The sequence below is a fragment of the Lethenteron reissneri genome, chromosome 35, assembly GCF_015708825.2.
Source record: "Lethenteron reissneri isolate LAM-NWPU_2019-01 chromosome 35, ASM1570882v1, whole genome shotgun sequence".
NCBI lineage: Eukaryota > Metazoa > Chordata > Hyperoartia > Petromyzontiformes > Petromyzontidae > Lethenteron > Lethenteron reissneri.
The window spans coordinates 12,569,441-12,574,996 of NC_083813.1; the positions used below are offsets into that span (position 1 = coordinate 12,569,441).

Below are 5,556 nucleotides of genomic sequence, written 5' to 3' on the forward strand. Positions count from 1 at the left end.
CAGCATGCCGTACTCGTCCCCGCTCTGGCCGTCGTGAGCTCCACAAAACATCTTCTGCGATCCACGGTCACCCTACCGGACATCTGTGAACAACATAAACAAAAAGAGCTTTACAGCTCACCGGATTCCTCCAGCGTGAACACGGTTTTCCGAGTCTGATGTCGGCCGCATTGTTCGGCCGTGACGGTGGCGCCCCCGTGCGTCTGTGCAGCGGCGGTGCGTCTGTCACCACCTCGAGAACGAGAATAATCCTCCCTTTGTTCCTCGCGACAACCGAGTCGGGTCGAGCGGGAGACGCCCGGGACTTGGGTGGACGCGGGTAGCGAGTGACACTCGGCCACCGGTCGCGGCGAAGTTCGCTTCAAACCGCGCACGACTCCGTACAGCCTCGTGTATCTCTGTGTCTGTCTGTGTGTCTGTCTGTGTGTGTCTCTGCGTGTGTCTCCCCGTGTCTGTGTGTCTCTGCGTGTGTCTCCGCGTGTCTGTGTGTCTCTGCGTGTGTCTGTGTGTGTCTCTGCGTGTCTGTGTGTCTCTGCGTGTGTCTGTGTGTGTCTCTGTGTGTATCTCTGTGTCTGTCTGTGTATGCATGTGTGTGTTTCTGCGTGTGTCTGTGTGTCTCTGCGTGTGCCTCCGCGTGTCGTTGTGTCTCTGCATGTGTCTGTGTGTGTCTCTGCGTGTTTCTCCGCGTGTCGTTGTGTCTCTGCGTGTGTCTGTGTGTCTCTGCGCGTTGCTGGTATTCAGGAGGTCCGGTGGACTGGCTCTGGCTCCTGCCACCATGAGGGATGGACAGTCCTCTACTCGGGGAAGGAGACTGCCAAACAACAGGGAGTGGTTCTTATTCTGAACAAAAGAATGAAGGGGGCGTGGGAGCTTGGCGGTGAGGAGTGGGAAGCTGAAAGCCCCAGGCTACTTTGGGCTCGCCTTTCCATCAACCAGAGGCGAGGAGTGGTGGTCGTGGTTACTTACGCCCCCACCGACGATGAACATCAGTGGAGGGATGCAGGCAAGGTCGATGAGTCAGATGCCTTCTATGACTTCCTGTCACAGGTGCTAGATAAAGTGGCCATTCGGGATAGTCATCCTGTTGGGCGACTCTAATGCCCAAGTTGGTAATGATGCTGGCACCTGGTCTGGAGTGATTGGAAGGCATGAGCCAGATCAGCTCAATAACAACGGTAGGAGGCTGCCAGACGTTTGTGCAGCCCATGGGCTTGTAATTACCAACACGCTGTTCTTGCATCGGCGCATCCACACAACATCATGGATGCATGCCGGGTCCAAGCAAGAACATCTGCTGGACTCCATAGTGATAGAACAGCGGATGCAGGCCCATGTCCTTGACAACAAGATCTACCGTGGAGCTGATCTGCCCACTGACCATCGGCTTGTCATCTGTAAGATGTGCCTGCCATTCTTCCATTCCCGTTGTGGGTGTACATCCAGGACCCCATTGAAACCCAAAGTGGCCTGGTCTCAGCTAGCTGATGAAAGTTGAAAGCGAGAATTTCATCATCGCTTGCAGCTAGGGTTGGCATCGTCCCCCACTCCTCTTGATGTCGAGGGGAAATGGGCGAGGTTTAGGACTGTGGCACATGCAGATGCAATGGCTGCTTTGGGTACGCGGTCCAGACCTCCCCAGCGACCCTGGCTGACAGAGGAGGTGTTCAGGTTAGCTGAGAAAAAGCGACAAGCCGGCCCACTCTCACTGTCTACAGCATCCCACGTCAGAGAATGAGGAGGCTTACCGCAGCCTCCGCTCGGAGGTACGGAGAGCCGTGCGGCGTTGCAAGGATGGGTGGTGGTCGCGGGTTGCTGAGATGGGGTCTGCCTCGGTAGCCTCCGATCACAAATCACTCTTGAATTCCATCACAAAGTGACTTGCAGCGCCACACCTACATCACGGAGCAAGTGGAAAACATCGTGGAACAAAATAGGGATGACCCTGCTGAGGCTGCGGTGCCACAAATATAGGAAGAGGAAGTCACCCCCTGTGAGTGGTTGGCTGAGGTGCCATCTGTTGAGGAAGTACTGAAGGCGATCTAGAGTCTGAGATCAGTAAAGGCACCGGGCAGAGATGATCTCCCAAGCGAAATGCTGAGGGAGGGTGGCGTTTGTGCACAGACTGCACTACATGACATCATAACAACAGTCTGGATCACTGGACGGGTTCCACAGGATTGGAAGGATGCCCTGGTGGTCCCCCTCTTTAAGAAGACCGCACAGACTGTAACAACTACAGGGGCATCTCACTCCTCAGTATGCCGGGAAAGGTCCTGGCAAGGATTATTCAACATCGCCTTGCCAGGTATGCTCAAAAGAGGCTTGTGGAGCTCCAATGTGGTTTCAGGAAAGGGCGGTCCTGCACAGATGCCATATTTTCTGTCCGTCTGTTACAGCAGATGTGTAGGGAATTCCAACTCGACTTACATCTCTGCTTTATTGACCTGGTCAATACCTTTTGGAGTTCCTGACCCTCTGCTCACGGTCATTAAGGACCTTCATGATAGTGAGCGGGCCCGGGTAAAACTACGTGGCCGGGAATCGGAGCCATTCCTTGTTCACCTTGGGGTGCGACAGGGATGTCCTCTGGCTCCCACATTATATAACATCTATTTCGATCACGTAGTTCGTGCAGCCTTCAATAGCTGTAACGAATGAATTTATATCTGGTACAGATACAATGGTAGGCTGATCGATACCCGGGTGCGGTCAAGGGATGGCTCCCTATTGCTCAACCATGTTATGTATGCCGATGATCTGGTAATTGCTGCTCATTCAGAAGAGGAGTTGGAGGCGCTGCTGCTGAACCTGGAGCGTGCCACTAAGAGGTGGGGCCTTACCATCAGCCCCACTAAAACTAAGCACCTGCCTGGGTATTTTGTACCATGGGACACTCCACCCCCACAACTCCCAATTGGTGCTGGGGCAGTTGTGGAGAGAGTGGAGAGTATCCCATACCTGGGCAGTGTGCTTATGACGGGCTCCAGTTTAACAGCAGAGGTCTTACTCCAAATCAGTCGAGCGGCAATATATTTTCATCGGTTGCGTAACGCTGTGTGGAAACTACCTGGTCTATCGCTCCGCACGAAGCTTCACGTCTTCTCGGCCACGGTCATTCCCTCCCTTCTCTACGCTTGCGAAACGTGGACCCCCCTTATGGAACATCTTCATCGGTTAGAAACATTTAGGCTGGCCTGCCTACGATCCATTCTGGTTTAAACCAGGCTGGATTGTGTGAGGAGCTCACAAATTCTTGAAAGATCTGGGCAAAGTCCCATCGGTGAGCTCCTCCGGCAGGCAAGGCTGCGTTGGCTGGGTCATGTAGCCCGCATGCCCAGCCACCGCATGCCTAAACAGCTTTTGTTCGGTCGGATCGAGGAGGCTAAATGGGCGCGGTACGGGCTAGAGAAGAGATCGAGTGATGTGGTACAGGAGGACGTGGAGCTGAGTGGACTTGTCGATGACTGGTACCAGCGGTGTCAAGATCGGCCTCTGTGGAGGAGGCTCGTGAAAGACGCTACTGGGCAGTTGGAGGCAGTCGCCCTCCAACAACAACGGAGGGCGGAGGAGCGACGCTCACAACAACGAGAGGAGCGCCGGGTGGCTAAAGCACAGCAAGTTGGCACAATAGGGGGCACAGGTGGTGCATCAGCCAGTCATCTCGTTCATCTCAGTCAGTCGACCCGTGGCACCTGGGTCTGCCTCGTGACCTCCTGCCAGCGGGCGTTCGACACTTCACGTGGCCTTAAGGTGCACATGGCCTGGCACAAGCGTCGTGGTGACGTCACCGCCACTTAGTGGCGAATGGCGGTTGTTGTTGTGATGATGCTGTGTGTGTGCGATTGTTCCTCGTGTTGTTGTTTCTTGTTCCAACCCGAGGTCTCGGGTTATGATGGGAGACAGCAACCTGACCCTGACCCCTCCCCAACCCCCCCAACCCAGCAGCAGCAGCAGTGGGGGGGGGGGGGATGCAGCAGCATTGGACCTCTTACACAACTCTCTCGTGTTTTGTAACGAGCGTCATTGCGAGAAGAGACGGAGACAGAGAGAGGAGCGCAGCGAGCGACTTCACGACTGGCGTGCGAAACTCACAAGGACTCACTCACTCACACTCACTCTTACTCACTCTTACTCACTCACTCTTACTCACTCCTCACACTCACTCACACTCACTCACTCTTACTCACTCACTCTTACTCACTCCTCACACTCACTCACACTCACTCACTCTTACTCACTCTTACTCACTCACTCTTACTCACTCACTCTTACTCACTCCTCACACTCACTCACACTCACTCACTCTTACTCACTCACTCTTGCTCACTCTCACTCTTACTCACTCCTCACACTCACTCACTCTTACTCACTCACACTCACTCATTCACACTCACACTCACTCACACTCACTCTTACTCACTCACTCATTCTTACTCACTCACACTCACTCACACTCACTCACTCACTCTTACTCACTCACTCTTACTCACTCACACTCACTCACACTCACTCTTACTCACACTCACTCACACTCACTCACACTCACTCACTCACTCTCACTCACTCGCACTCACTCACTCACACTCACTCACACTCACTCACACTCACCCTCACTCACTCGCACTCACTCAATCACTCTAACTCACTCACTCACACGTACTCACTCACATGAACTCACTCCACACATTAACGCACACACACCAACTCGTTCACACTCGCAGGTAGAGCTGCGTGTGGACCCGTCTCAACGTCGTCTCGGTCATCAGCAGCATCATCAGCTGCAGCATCATCAGCGGGAGTAGAACGACTTAAATTGATTCTCACACCGGAGATTTCAACAAGGTATGTGAAAATCGATTAATGTTTTTTTGTTACGCAAAATATAATGACAACAATCATCGTGATTGTCAGGCATGATCAATCCACTGCTGGATGAAGGCTTCCCCAAGCCGCTGCCTCTCGCGTGAGTCCACGTTGCACACCACGCAGAGTCGCGGTTGTCTGCAACGACTTCGAACGCCGTCGTCCGATGTGCAACGCCTGAGCGGAGCGCGGAGAGGTGCGCACTAGGAATGCCAAGCGGCACGTTGTCGTGAGTACCGAGTTTTATCCGCCCTGTGTCCAGGCCGCTGTGTGATGGGTGCCCCACGCGCCGTTCGTGCCGCGCTGCCGGTTCTGTCTCTCGTCTCCTTCGTCATCATGATCATCTTCAACATAGCAGCTGCCACCGGCTTCACTAAAGGTGACCCCGCACTGATGACCCCACCCGCTGACCCCCACCCGCTGACCACCACCTCCTGACCCCACCCGCTGATCCCACCTCCTGACCCAACCTGCTGACCCCACCTCCTGACCCCCACCTCCTGACCCCACCTCCTGACCCCACCTCCTGACCCCACCTGCTGACCCCACCTCCTGACCCCACCTCCTGACCCCACCTCCTGACCCCACCTGCTGTTGTATATGTTGGTTATGAAAATTTGTTATGTTGTATGCGTGCGTGGGTGAATTATTATGTTGTACGTGTGGGTTATGAATATTCAGTGGAAATAATAA

At 54.2% G+C, this 5,556-nt stretch overlaps 1 long non-coding RNA gene across 2 annotated transcripts; it reads left to right on the forward strand.

Moving 5' to 3' along the window:
- Window positions 1-251: 251 nt before the first annotated feature.
- On the forward strand, window positions 252-5,262 carry LOC133350944 (uncharacterized). 2 transcript variants are annotated; one of them, XR_009756127.1, is made up of 4 exons: window positions 287-319; window positions 3,943-4,079; window positions 4,722-4,842; window positions 5,126-5,262. It is a non-coding gene; the product is annotated as an uncharacterized LOC133350944 (long non-coding RNA). The 2 variants fall into 2 exon arrangements; XR_009756126.1 differs by having other exon boundaries at window positions 252-4,079.
- The last annotated feature ends 294 nt before the right edge of the window (window positions 5,263-5,556 follow it).